Here is a 15031-nt window from a genome sequence, read left to right as displayed (position 1 = left end):
AGAAATTTGGGTTATTATGTGAAATCTCCCAGCTCACAAGCACGGACAGTGAATGTCAATTTAAAAACGATTGCTTTATGGGCTACAGACAACTGCTGTCTGAATGGTTCCTGGAAGTGCTCTTTTACAACTTCTGTACGTGCCAGCTGTTACAGCCCCAATTCTCCACGTTTTGGGGGGGCAGCTCATACCAGCTGTGGGCAAAGATCACTTGTCAGTCAGTCTGTAATTGTTGGCTTCTCAATGAAATGCACAGAATTTGTGTTAAGTTGGGAGTTGGCAGGGCAGGACTGAATGTTGGGGACTATCTCTTTAGTGACCACAGAGGCAGAGGCACGAAACGGGCTGGTGAGGAAGACGGCTGCGGCCAAGTGACAAGCAGTTAAGACAATTACCTTTTGCCAGAGAACACAAGGACACTGTAGAGCACAGATAGGTGAAGAGTTTAACACAATTTATTTTATGCTTAAATAATCGACTAGGTCATCCAGTGTATGGTTTCTCATACATATGTCATTAGAGCTATGTGTCAATAAATGCTGATTTTATATGAATATAATCAACAAATTAAAGAATTTCACCAAAACCCAAATAAAAATGCCCTTTAAAACACAGCAGCCTTATTAACCTAATATGACATGGCTAGAATGGTTACAAATGATTGGCTTACTGAAAGGTGTCTACATCTTACAGCCAGTACACGATACAGGAATAAGTTTACAGCGTGCTGCCATTCTACTAGCTAAGAATTTCTGTGCAGTCCACTGAAAATACCCCTGACAGGGGCCTCTTATGAGCACCATCCACCTCTAAAGCGGCAAGCATTACCCTTTTAAGCACTACCAGCACCCCCCTCCCCCTAAAGCAACTACCGTATAGGGTTTTTTTTTTCATTTTTAGGTCATTTCATTGAAAAATTGGCAATAGCAACAAATATTAGATGAAGGGCTTTGTGTTTACAGATAAAATCTTCTGTGTTGCAGTATACTGTAGTGTTTGCAAAATTGGAAAAGATTTAATCAAAATAAGGTGATACACATGCATCAAAATATTAGTATTCTGAAGAAAAATTTTTTTCACAGAACTACAGAATTCCTCATTTTGGGAATTATTTAAATTTGCAGCAGATTTTAAAGATTTGTTTTTTTAAAATCAAGCTAGCAGTTTTGCGTATACAAACATTATAATTGCTAATATACAAGAATCGGTGAAGATCCCCCTACCCATCACCCCTCCTCCTTCTTTTGGGGTGAAGTCACTTGAGACCCCCGTTATGTTAAATGCATCTGCAATATTCTCTTTGTGTTCTAAGAGGCAGTGCCTTATTGACATTTATTCCATTTTTTTCTGTTAGAATTTATACAGTGTTATTATTTACAGCAAAACTATAGATGTTTTAAAAAAGAAACAAATAGTGTTTATACCCTGACAGTTTGGGTCCAAGAAAAATAAGGCGAGCTGTTGTGGATTTTTAGTAATTTTAGTGTTTCTCCATGATTTGATCATTCCATCTCCTTCTGTCTCTTCTGGCGGCAGGAATTTCTTCCTTTTGTAAATGACACCAAATTACTTGAGATAAACTGGTAACAGCATGGCTTCTCGTATATACACTGCATTGCTAATTGCACACGTGCCAATCCTGGGAATGAAAGTGAATTTTCATGCTCTGTAAATTGGCTCATGCTAAATTAAAATGTGGGTGGTTTTCTTTTCCTTTTTTTCTTTGTGCATAAAAAAAAAATCATGCCATTAATGTGTGGAAGCAGCAAACACACACACCCTTCTCCGTAAATTTTTACTTCCTGCTGACTTATCTTCCATGAATTTCTCAATACTGGCAATAAAAACAATATGATCCTGTGGATAGAGAAACAATAGGTGGTGAGTTGAGCTTTTTCCCCCCCTTCCTTTTATTTATTTATTTATTTTAAAGAACTTGCCAAAATCTTCCTTGCCATTCAGCAGAAATGCCTCAGAGAATGGGGGCCCTCGACTTCTTAATGGCGTGGTTTAACATACTTTTGACTGAGGCGATTTGCTAGATGCCTCAGGGAACAAAGCCCTGAAGTGTGCTAGAAAGCTCTTGGAAGGCAATGACCTTCTCTGGGTGACCCTGTCCCCTCCACAGAAGATCGTTTCCCGTATTAGGGGTTTCAGGGATGGAGTCGGAAAGATCCTCTTCTAGTTCTGAAGTCTCTGACGCTCAGGTCACTCACTCAGGTACTGGGGAAAGCCATTTGCAGACCTCTGGGCCTCAGTCTTATCTGTGAAGTAAGGAGGCTGACAAAGGTGCTCTGAGATTTCCATCCAAATGTCTGGGGTTTTCAAGGGCACACGGGGCCAGGGGTACGGAGTCAGGATGCAGCATCTCGGTCATGCCTCTGTGTTGTATAATAAACCTCTCACCCTGCAAAATGCAGCCTTTCAAGAAGGGAGAACAGTGTCCTTACTTCATTTACTATGAAATTGCTTTTCCATATGCAAATTCAAATGAAAGACTATCTTCTGCCATTGCAAAGAATACCTTCCCTTCTCCTGCCTCATGTCAGTCATGACAGGATAAATCAATTTTATTTGAGCTTTTTCATGGACACTCCACTAAGAACATCTTGCCCTACTGGATAATACCTGCATAAAGTTATCAGTGTTTCAGAGCCAGTCTTAATAAGTCAAAATAAATCAACATCCTTTGGCAGAGGTTTTCATACTCTTGTGCAGTATTGTTCTTGGTAGGAACTCCTCCTCCATAAAACAAAGTTCTTCCTTCGTATGTCCCTTCCTCCCCAGCAGTGTGAAAGGGTGACACCTGAATGCCTGCCCGAGAACAAGACATAGGCCCTAGAGAAAAGGCGAGTCAGGCAAGATGAATTTTGGGAACAACCCTGTTCACTCCCATACATGCAACAGACTATTTTTGCAGGTCCAGGAGAACCTCTAGAATTCTGCTTCTGTTGGGGCCTAAAAGTGTTCTCAGTGACCTTGAGGTTGCTTACTTACCCCAGACAAGTTTCTTTCCCTTTAGGTGGGTCACCCAGGCTACCTTGGCTTCTGTAAACATGTTAGTACAGCACTTCCTCTGTCTGCCCCACCGTGGTCCTGCCTTCCTTTTTTGTATTAAAAGTGGCACTGACCTCCATGCCCCAGGTCACTAAAGCTTGGAGCCAAGAATATCAAAGTATCAATTCCTTCTGGGGTGATTTCAACACCTGCCCCACTCCCATGACTCTGCAGAGGTTCCAGAGAAGGAAAGTGACTCATTTGGGCAGGCCATGTCCCAGAGAATGTGCAAATCCGAGTAAGAAGATCAGGATTTTCTCACCTCTGCTTTTACCATCTATTCCTAACCTTCCAGGCACCAGGCTTCTCAGACGCTCCTATGATAATGTTACCCTGGTGATCTCACTTTGTTTTCTTAGGGAGAATTCTTAGCAATTTTTTTCTAATTGACCCTCCCCCCAACTTTTTACAGCTTAACTGATATATCATTTATATACCATATCATTCATCTATTATATATAGCTTGATAATTTTTAGTAAATGTATATAGATGTGCAGTCATCACTACAGCCCAGTTGAACTTTTTTTGTTTTGCTTCATCTTCCAAAAACCAGTCCAGCTTCCCAATTAATCCTGCAATAAGAAGCAAGGTCTTTCTCTTAGCACCTCAATGCACACGAACATTATCTTTCTAGAAATAGTGGATATGTTTCTATAATTAAAAAAAACTATTATGCCCATTTATATTCAGGTATAATGTGGGTGATAGTTTAAAAGGTTGGGTGTTACTTGCCCTTATAAATCTCTCTTGTTCTTGGTCACGCAATCAGGGTGTGTAGGCCCCAGCTACACGGGGTGCAGGAAGGTTATTCACTGGGCAAAAGCCTATACCAAGTACAGTGTTGCACAAAAAGCATGAGCGCTTTGGCTGACTGGCTGTGGACCTGTTACAGAATACTGACAGTGTATAAACTGTGATGAGATTGCCATCTGATGGAAAGGTGCAAGGGCAGGATCCATCAAGATGACATTTCAGAAATAGAATTTGAGTCATCTTCTCTTTCCGGGTTTAGACAGTGGATCTGAGAGAGAAGCATTTGCATGGAGGAATCTGTCTGTCCTTGGGTTTTCATGCTTTTCAAACCCAAATGTAGTGGAAAACAAGGCAGAAAACCAATCGTTCCATTTAGTCATTTCACTATACATTTTTTAAAATTTTAAGAAACATTTAAAATATAGAAAAACAGCTATTCATCGGATTCTCATGGTTATATTTCAGGTTATATTTCACAGATGAATGTTGTACTTTCCATGTCACATTTTCAAGTCAGGAATATATTTAGGTTAAAACCAACCTTTCCTCTATAGGTTCACATACTGGTGGTATTTAGCCTCTAGTGGCTAGCTAAAACAAACCCACCAACAACCCCCCTCCCCGCTCCACACACACCCCCTTACGCCTTTAGCGCTCTGCAGTTCATCCCAATAAACCTTTTCATGCTTAATGACCATACTCTCCACTGAAAAGCACTGTTTGACAATCTCCACTGCTTCTCAAACTTGGGTACACATTAGAATTATCTGGGGAGATTTAAAAAATCCCAGTGTCCAGGCCACTTCCCTTACCAGTTTATTTAGAATTTCTTGGGGTGGTGCCCACCATCAAACACTTAAAAAAGAAAACCAAAAAACCTCTGTAGATGATTCCGATGTTCGGCCAAGATTAAGGGCCAGTGATACATTCTGGAGCAGCACTTCCCAAAGCTTAAAGTGCATACGTATCACCCCGGGATCTTCAAATGTGGATGCTGGTCGAGGAGTCAGGGTGAGCCCAGAGATGCTGCGTTTCTAACAAGACTCCCAGGTGATGGCGATACTGCTGGTCCACAGACCATACTGGAGGGTCTAGAGGATCTAGACTACGGGCCAGTCATCAGCCCGTTGGTTTCTAACTTCCCTTTTCTTTGCTCACGATTTCATTATCCACTTATAATCCCCTGCTGTCATCTTCATTTACCTCTAACTTCTCTTTACTCTTCAGGTGTGTTTCAAATGCCATCTCCTTGAAAGTGTGGTCTATCTTCTCCCTAGTGAGATCCACCTTTGCAGGCTCTTTTTTTTTTTTTTTAATATTTATTTATTTATTTGGCTGTACTGGCATGCAGGATCTTTAGTTGCATGCAGCATGTGGGCTCTACTTCCCTGACCAGAGATCAAACCCAGTCCCCCTGCATTGGGAGCGCAGAGTCTTAGCCACTGGACCACCAGGGAAGTCCCTGTAGGCTCACTCTTACTCATCTTTAAAGACTTAGCTGTGTTATGCCCTAAGGAAAGTCTTTTCTGATATGCCTTCCCTATAGCCCACTGAGAACAGAGAATTTGTTATTCTAGTTCTCTTCCTAACCCACCTCTCTCTTTCCTTTCCTTCTCCTTTTCTCTCTCTCTTCTTAAGGAAGTCATGGAGCTAAAAACATTTTTTCCTAAGCATTAATTCTAACTACTTTATGTAATCATAATAAACTACTGCACCATTTAAAAATAATTCCCAGTTTGTGTAGATTTGTTCTTCAACTAATACCAATAAGTGGGACTTAATTTTTGTTTGTTCTTTTCTAGTGACTTGTGATTAAAAAAATATCTGAGGTCACAGGGCCAGTTTTACAAAAATGAAAAGTAATTACTGGTAAAGTACTGATGTACATGTTGGCTATAGAAGAAAAATATAACCCTAATAAAGTTGTATAGTTAACTTAGTAATACAACTAATAATGTTGTTATTATTAACAGGCACTGTTCTAAGGTGGAACTCATTTAATCCTAATAACAGCGAGGTACTATCTCTTCCATTTTACAAATAAGAAAATAGAGCCATACAGCTATTATACTGGTGGCACATTTAGTACATGGGCGAGCCAGAATTGGAAGTCAAGCCACCTGGCTCTAGACCCCTGCTTTTGGTTAATTAGGGATTTTTTTAAAGGGAAAGAAAAATGAAAAACACTACATAAAAACATTATCTACTTCAGATGGATTCTGGAAAAGATTCTGGAGGGCAGGGTCCTGAATCTGGAGTGAAGCAATTCAGACCATAGTTCTGACTTCCTGGAAGCAGAATCAGGAGGTCTAGGTCACAAACCGAACATGTCATTTATTAACTATAGCTTCGGCGATTTTGCTCTCTCTCCTTAGTAAAGAGGAATGAGAATACCTATTTTAATGATTTCCCAGGGCTACTGTGAGAAACGAGTCATAGGAAATAATTGAAAGTGTTCTGAATTATAAACCGACGTGACACGCAGAGGACTTCAGCGATGCTGCTGTCCCGACCTCTCCCACTGTTGTGCTCTAGCACACCTGGCGGCTGCTGCTCTGTCCACTGGCCTCCTGAATCCAGGCTCTTCGGGTGCTAGTCTCGGCTCTTGTCTCACCTCTCTCTTTTTAAAAAATCTACATCATTTTTAAAGAATTGAAGTAGAGTTGATTTACAATCTTGTGTCAGTTTCACGTGTACAGCACAGTGATTCAGTTATATATACATATATATTCTTTTTCAGATTCTCTTCCATTGCAGGTTATGACAAGCTATTAAGTAGAGTTCCCTGTGCTATGCAGTAGGTCCTTGTTGTTTACCTGTTTTATATACAGTGGTGTGTATATGTTCATCCCAAGCTCCTGATTTATCTTCCTGCCCCCACCTCTTAGCACTACTAATAATAGCTGAATTTACTGAGGGCTTACTATGGGCTTGCCAGTCACTGTTAAGTGATTTACATGGATTCACTTGTTTAATTCTAACGACAGTTCTGTGAGATATGTTACTCTTATCCTAATAGAGGCGAGGAAATTAAGGCACAGAAGTGAAATAAGCTGGCTAAGCTTACACAGCTAGTAAGCGTGTGATTTACGTTCACTCAGGCCACTTCTGTAACCACGTTAAGATTGCTAGCCCAGATTTCTCTTCCTCATCACTGACAAATATTTAAGGCACTACAGATTGACCTATTTCAGTCCCGAATTTTGTTTTCCTTTTCTTAGCTTCTATATTTTTGTTAGTAGTTACACACAGGATCACAACCCTCACTCCCTCTATGGAATTAATCTGGTTGTTATACTTCTGAAATGTCCCTCACATCAGCCCTCTCCTTTCTGTCGTCTCTGCCCAGGATCAGGCCCTCATCCTGTCTCATAACTGGGGTCCTCGTGTTCAAACTCTCCTCACCACTAACTCCCTCTCCTACCACTAGGGTTACCTAAATCCCAACTGACTGTATTATTCTCCTTCGACAACACTTCCAGTGGTACCTTACTGTCTCTGGGATAAAGGCCAAACTCCTGAGCATAGCACATATCACACTGCCCAGTCTCAAATCCTACCCTTTCTTCAAAAGCCAGTTCAAATATGCACTTCAAGAAGCTTTGCAAGATCTCCTCCATTGGTGTTTACTACATCTTCCAGTGGATTCTCCTAGCGATATTTTTATATCTTTTATCATAGCTCTGTGCTTTGATTTGTGTAACTTACTATCATGTTTGCCTCTTGGACTAGACTGTACAGTTATATACCCTCAAGTGAGTGGTGATGCTGGGGATAATGTCTTTTTTTTTTTTTAATATATTTTTAAAAATTGAAGTAGAGTTGATTAACAATGTTGTGTTAGATTCAGGTGTACAGCAAAGTGATTTAGTTATATGTATATATATTCTTCTTCAGATTCTCTTCCCTTATAGGTTATTACAAAATATTGAGTATAGTTCCAGGTTCTATACAGTAGGTCCTTGTTGATTATCTATTTTATATACAGTAGTATGTATATATCAATCCCAACCTCCTAATTTGTCCCTCCCCCTCTCCTCCGTTTGGTAACCATATGCTTGTTTTCTATGTCTGTGAGTCTCTGTCTTGGAAATAAGTTCATTTGTATCTTTTTTTTTTTTTTTAAGAGTTCACATATAAGTGATATCATATGATATTTATCTTTGTCTGGCTTACTTCACTTAATATGATCATCTCTAGGTCCATCCATGTTGCTGCAAATGGCATTATTTCATTCTTTTTTTAATGGCTGAGTAATATTAGGATAATGTCTTCAATGCTGGACTCCCCCGACCACCTACACAGTGTGTGTCACAAACTAAGAAGTAAAGGGGCTCTAAATGTGCATGGTCAGTTATTTACAAAAGCTTATCAGCTAATCTGCATTATAGGAAAGTTTCTTTCATCCACTGATACTAAACTGCATGGATTAAAATATTTTGGGTAAAACCAAACAAATATACTAGAGGACCAGGGGCACAGGGGAAAAAATGAGCAAGAACCAGCAGAAACAGTCCTGCACTGGGTTCCAATTTAGAATTATTATACACAGAATATGAGAGAACTACATTTATAATGCATAAAGGAATAAAAGTAAGATTAGAAATATCTTCAGAAAAGAATATGCTATGAAAAAAATTTAAAAGTATATACTAGAGGGCCGAGGCTGAATATGATTATAGATTAGAGGAGCTAGCACAGCTTGGAGATCTCTAGGAAGGAAGAGGTCAGAGGCAACCTTTTACAGCTCTCTATTCCTCTTCAAAATGTTGTTCTTTGGGGCTCGATCCTGAGCCCCTTCTTTGCTCACTTTCACTTTCTCCCTAGGTAATCACACCTATTCTCTGGTGTTCCCTTTCTCTGATATTCAGTATTCACCTCTTTAGTGATAACACTCACATTTTTATACGCCTAGTCCAACCTTTCCTCAAAGCTCCAGACTTGTGTATCGACAAAAGCCTGAGTGCTTGATATTCTTCTTAAAACCCATCCTGTTTCTTTTTCCACCGCCCACCTGCTTACCCTTGAAACCTTGAGTCAAGGCATCATCCTTGACTCAACCCTTCTTCTCCATCCTAACCCCAAGCCATCAGATACTGTTGACTTTCCTAAAACTGCTGCCCAGGTCCTAGCCCTGCCACCATGGTGGCCTAGCTGGACTACAGCAATAACCTCCTAGCTCACCTCCTTCAGTTTATTCTTGTTTTCCCTCCAATCCTTCTCTACATAGCTGGTGTGCTTAAAAAAATAAGTAAAACATCAGGTCAGACTCTTGCTTGAAATCTTTCAAAGGCTTCACATTTTTTTTAGAATGAAATCCAAATCCTATATTCTGGCCTATGATGAGGCATTTCTCACTTCATCATGGGCCTGCCTCACCCCCCACCAGCTCATCAGGCTCTGTTACACTAATCTTCTTTCATTTCCTCAAACGTGTTAGGCCTTTTCCTGCCTCAGGGCTCTTGCACACTTTGTACTCTCTGCTGGAGTCCTCTTCTCCTTCTCCCCATTCTTTACATTGTTGGCACCACCTACGAGGTCTTAGCATAAATGTCATGACTTCCGAGGGACTTTCCCCAGCCCCCAAGTCTAAATATGTTTCTGTGCTACTCTTCCATTGGATCTTGGAGTTTGCATTTTTAACCCTTAAACAATTCATGTTCCATCTCTTTCCCCCTTGCATGCTGAGAGATGCAGAAGGGCAGGGGCCGTGGAGGTTTTATTCACCACTGTATATTATTACTAGCCTTTTCGCTCTAAACAAGGTGGAAGGTCAAGTCCTTTTTTTTTTTCCAAACTGTATCCAGCTTTATTAAAGATACTTTTCATAAACAATCGTGGTATTTCAGGCAGGACATGGGCAGACGATCGTTAACAGTATACAACAACTTTCAAACTCCCTTTTGCAATGGACTACCAAAATCAGAAAGCCACTATAAAACCCCATGAAGTCTTCATGTGATGCTCTGAACAGGGAAAGTTTAGAGTGAGGGTTGACACTTCACATTTAGTATGTTGTTTAACAACTTTTCACAAGCCGACCCTGACTTTCAGGAAATGGAAATGAAAATGGCAAAAGTATCAATCTGAAGATCCACAATCTAAAGAAGGAGCCGCTGCTCTTTTGAGGGACGCTATCTCAGTGGTGACAATGCAAAGTCCAGATTGCCTGACATACTGGTAACCAACTTTGGGAGGTCAGGTTCCAACAGGTCTCTGGGTTTAAGAGAGTCAAGTCTATGCTGAAGGTGGAGAGGGAGAAGAGGACATAAAAACTAATTTTACTTTTTCCACACCACAAGGCGTTTGTGCCAAGGTGGCTACTGTGTGTCAACATCAAGGAACCCCTCCTTCCTGGGAACCAGGAGGAAGTCTCTCAAAACCAGACGGGAAAGGTGTTTCTTTCCCATGTCAATCCAGCTTCAGAGACAATCTATTAGTGACATGTGCTCTTCCCCCAAAAAACAACAACGAAGTGTTCTGTATGCTAACAACATAGCTTAAAAGAAAAAAAAGTAAAACAAAATTCTGCATTTTTATAAAACTTGATTAAAAAATAGTATTTCAAACTGTACAGTCACCAGAAGTACACAGTTGTCAAAAATGCACACTTGGCCTCTCCAGCACCCTCAGCTTTCTGTGCCTGGTCTGTTTCGGCATCTCCGTTTTCTGCAGGGTTATTCCCATCCTTGCCAGCATCAGCTTTCCCCCTTTTCCTTTTGGGTACTTTCTCTCCCTTCTTTGCAGGGGTCTTTTTAGGTTTGGGCTCTGGCTTTGGAGGAGCAGGTTTAGCAGATAACCTTGCAGGTCTTCTCTGTGGTTCATCCTTCACCTTGGTTTTATCTCGTTTAGCATCCCCTTCAGCCTTTCTCTTGGGCATGGTGGTGACGGCGGCGGGACGTAGGCACTGGACACGGGGATGCAGTGGCGCGCGGCTTTGGCCAGTGCAGGGGTCGCTCTCGCCTCTTCTTCACACTGCTGGCCAAGTCCTTTTTAGAAGGCGTGAATGAAATGAGTCAACTTTTTGGCCTCAGATAAAGTGTTTCCCCCGGCAAGCCTCGTGCTGTTGCTGCTGCTCTTGGCTTCCATGTGGCTGTGAGATCCTGAGCATTTCCCTAAAAGAGGTTTACAATACAGCTGTTCCAGTCTTTTCCAACGTGTGTCTGGGGTACCTCCGTTGTCACAGCCTCACTAATCAGCTAATGGTATTTTTGAAGGTTATGGCTATGAAGTTTTGCTTTATTTAAAAAAACTAAACCAAAAAACTGAGTACTTTCACTGTGTATTGTATGAAGAAATTAACTACAGTTTGCGTTTGTACGTACATTTGATTCAAAATTTGCTTTTAGGTTTCTGATAATCATCAAGTACTATTCAACTATTAATATGAGTAATAGTTAAGAGCTAGGCTCTGGTTAAGTTAAAATTTTATCCTTTTGCTCATTAACTATAGGACCTTGGGTAACTCATTTAATTCTTCTAAGCTTCAGTTTCCTTGTTTATTAAAAAAGAGATAATAGTACTTACGTTATAGCATTGTTTTGGGGACTATATGAGGTAATGTATGTAATGATCTTACCTAGTACCTGGCATACAGTAATCTTTTATAGAATATGACTATTATTATTATTATTCTAACTAATTTTAGAAAGACAGCTTAGTGGAATCGGACACTAGGTGAAGTGTCAATAATCTTGAGGCCAAGTCCTAGTTCTTCCAGTCACAGCTGTTTGAAAGAAGAAATGTCAGATGACCTCTCCAAGCCATAGTATCCTCATCTGTAAAAGGTAGCAATCAAAATCGGTCTCCTCTTTCTGGAGGCTTGTTTGAAGGATTAAATAAGACAAAAATGTAAATGCGTTTTATAAACTATAAATCACTATATATTACGTATAAATTTTATACTTATTTTAAGCCATCAGCTTTTCCCTTACATTAAAAATAGGATGGCTGTGACTCAGTATTAAAGAAAAGCAGGTATAGGGTTCAGATAGCTCAAAATTCAACTGGTTACAAAATGCAGAATAAAAATTTTGATGTCACCATCTGAGACTCAGTGAAACTGGGTCACATTCCATGTGCTTAGTTGTTCTTTAAAAAAAAAAGACAGCAGGGCCATAAGAACTTTCAATATACTTGCAAATTGATTCTTCCAGAGCACACATTCAGTGTCCTGGAATTCCAGGCAGTCTTCTTGGACTCATTTCCTAAATTCACTTATGAAAGGCAAATACCACCCTGGAGAGTAAAATGAGGCTTGCAGTCAAATCGCTGTTCTTTCCATCTGACACATTAAGTTTGCTTTATGCTGAAGCTATTTTCACATTCATATGAATTCTCCTAGTGAGTTTCTCTGTCCTTTGAGTGGTGTAGCAAGTGAGCCAAGGCCCTGCCAACTGCTTTACAGGGTGGATTATTTATCATCTTAAAGTCTCTTGTACATTTAGTGACCTAGTCATTTCTGTATTAATTCACTCTAAAGGCCCCTGGAAGCACAGCACTGTCATATATTTTTTGGTATCATTTATTCATAGATATTAGGTATATATTACTCTAGAAAAATGGCTCAGCTGGTGTCGATAACCTTTTTGGTTCTGTCCCACCCAGAGTCTGAGTCTATTACTGAACAAGTTGCTAAACTTTTAGGGGCATACTAAAGCTGACTGAAGTCTCTTCTAGGTTTTTTTTTTTTTTTTTTTTGCGTTATGCAGGCCTCTCACTGTTGTGGCCTCTCCCATTGCGGAGCACAGGCTCTGGATGTGCAGGCTCAGCGGCCATGGCTCACGGGCCTAGCCGCTCTGTGGCGTGTGGGATCTTCCCGGACCAGGGCACGAACCTGTGTCCCCTGCATTGGCAGGTGGACTCTCAACTACTGCGCCACCAGGGAAGCCCTCTTCTAGTTTAATTTATCAGAATTGCTTAAACAGCAATTTAAGACTGAAAAATCATGCTTAGTGTTTTATTAATCTGCTGTATAGCCAAAGCAGTCTTGAGAAAGAAGGACAGAGCTAGAGTTATCATGCTCCCTGACCAGACTATACTACAAAGCTACAGTAATCAAAACAGTATGGAACTGGCACAAAAACAGACACATGGATCAATGCAACAGAATAGAGACCCCAGAAATAAACCCACACACTTATGCTCAGTTAATCTATGACAAAGCAGGCAAGAATATACAATGGAGAAAAGACAGTCTCTTCAATAAATGATGTTGGTAAAACTGGACAGCTACATGTAAAAGAATAATATTAGAACATTTTCTCACAACATATTAAAAAAAACCCCTAAAAATAGATTAAAGACCTAAAAGTAAGACTGGAAACCATAAAAGTCCTAGAAGAAAATATAGAATACTCTTTGACATAAATTGTAGCAATAGTTTTTTGGATCTGTCTCCTAAGGCAGAGGAAACAAAAGCAAAAATAAACAAATGGAACAGAGGAGTGGATAAAAAAGATGTGGTACATATATACAATGGAATATTACTCAGCCATTAAAAATGAAATTCTGCCATTTTCAACAACATGGATGGACCTGGAGGGTATTATGCTTAGTGAAAGAAGTCAGAGAAAGACAAATACTCTGTTATTACTTATATGTAGAATCTAAAACATATCCAAATGAATATAACAAAACAGAAATAGACTCACAGATATAGAGAACAAACCAGTGGTTAACCAGTGGGGAGAGGGAAGGCAGGAGGGGCAAGACACGGGTAGGGGATTAAGAGGTGCAAACTACTATGTATAAAATAAATAAGCTACAAGCATATATTGTATAGCACAGGGAAATATAGCCAATATTTTATAACAACTTTAAATGGAGTATAATCTATAAAAATTTTGAATCACTGTGTTGTACATCTGAAACTAATATTATAAATCGTCTACACCTCAATTTAAAAAAATCTTGTATATGTCTTTTACCAGATTCAGCTGTAAGACACGCATAATGGGTGGGTTCATTCTAGATATTGCTACACTGATGTCATCCTTAATTTTCTCATCTCTCACCCTTGTCATCTGACAAAAAGCAATTCATGTCGCTATCTCTCGAGTCAGCCTACCTCTTACCATCCTTACTGCCCAAGCCAGCATCTTCAGTAGTTTAATAGGTTTTCTGCTCATCCATTATTGCCACCTCCAATTCATTCTGTGCCCTGCAGCTAGAGTGTGTGATGAGAACCTAAACTTTTAGTGAAAAAAGGCTTACGAGGCCCGGATATTCCGATTTTTCCTACCTCTCCAGACACAATGACAAAACCTTCTGCAGGCTACACCGACCTGTTCTCCTTTCTTGTTTCTTCCCAGTTCTGGCCTTTGCAGAACGCTAGAGCCTGTGTCTAGGAGGCTACCCCAAACACCATCAAATTTCCTCCCCTTCATCCAGATGAAGCCTGTTCATCCTTTAAAACTAATCTCAAGCATCATTTTCTTAAGGAAACCTTCCCTGTCACCCTCAGACCAGGTCAGATCTCCAGTTAACAGGGTTGAGTGTGTGGGCTCCAGAGGCAGCCTGTTAGGGTTTGTATCCTGTTTCTGCCACTTTTTATTTAGGTGACCTTGGGCAATTTGGGGCCTGTTAAATGGGGATGATAAAGGCACCGATCCAAGTGAATTAAATGAAGAGTACACCTGAAACACTGGAAGAGTACGTATGGATAGCAAATACTGTTACTTCCAGAGCACTCTGCAGTTCTTAGGAGTTTTCTCAATGCCTTAAATACTGAAGTGACTGACTACCGTTAAATCTCCAAAACGTAAGGTCAGCGAGGGCCAGTACCTCCCTAGTGCTGTTTACCGATGATTTCCCAGTGCCTAGGCAGAAAGCGTCACAGAGAGGAAGGGAAATAAATCTTTAAGTGAATAAATAAAGAAGAAGCTGTTTTTGGAGGTGGAGGGATTAAGAATTTCTTTGGGCCTTAGTTACAGTTACCTTGCATACAAAATTTGGGGCAGTGAGACTCCGTGATTTCTCAATTCCTTACAGCAGCACTCCAAGTACCAGGATTCTGGTAACTGGGGAACAGTTGATGAGTGAAAGTGGAAACTGGGATCTGTTTGCTTTGTTACTTGGGGCTAGGAGAACTGTTGGTGAGCAGCCCTAAAGGACTCATCCTGCTTTACCTCACAGACTTACACAGAGCTTTTCAAAGCTCTATCAATGGGCTTTTGAATTGTAGCTACATAGAAAGAAACAGCACAAAGTTCAGAAAAC

At 40.3% G+C, this 15031-nt stretch overlaps 1 protein-coding gene and 1 pseudogene across 1 annotated transcript in view; both read right to left on the bottom strand.

Annotated features, from left to right (window-relative positions):
• Positions 1–437: 437 nt before the first annotated feature.
• ANK3 (ankyrin 3) overlaps positions 438–15031 on the bottom strand; it is a 324133-nt gene continuing 309539 nt past the window's right edge. Inside the window, 1 exon segment of the mRNA XM_060285875.1 lies at positions 438–1857. The gene's annotated coding sequence lies outside the window, so the exon portion shown is untranslated.
• LOC132593582 (non-histone chromosomal protein HMG-17 pseudogene) lies at positions 5111–10921 on the bottom strand (annotated as a pseudogene).

The sequence above is a fragment of the Globicephala melas genome, chromosome 16 (genome assembly GCF_963455315.2).
Source record: "Globicephala melas chromosome 16, mGloMel1.2, whole genome shotgun sequence".
Classification (NCBI taxonomy): domain Eukaryota; kingdom Metazoa; phylum Chordata; class Mammalia; order Artiodactyla; family Delphinidae; genus Globicephala; species Globicephala melas.
The sequence above is the reverse complement of the archived record's forward strand: the minus strand, read 5'-3'. Positions and strand labels throughout refer to the sequence as shown.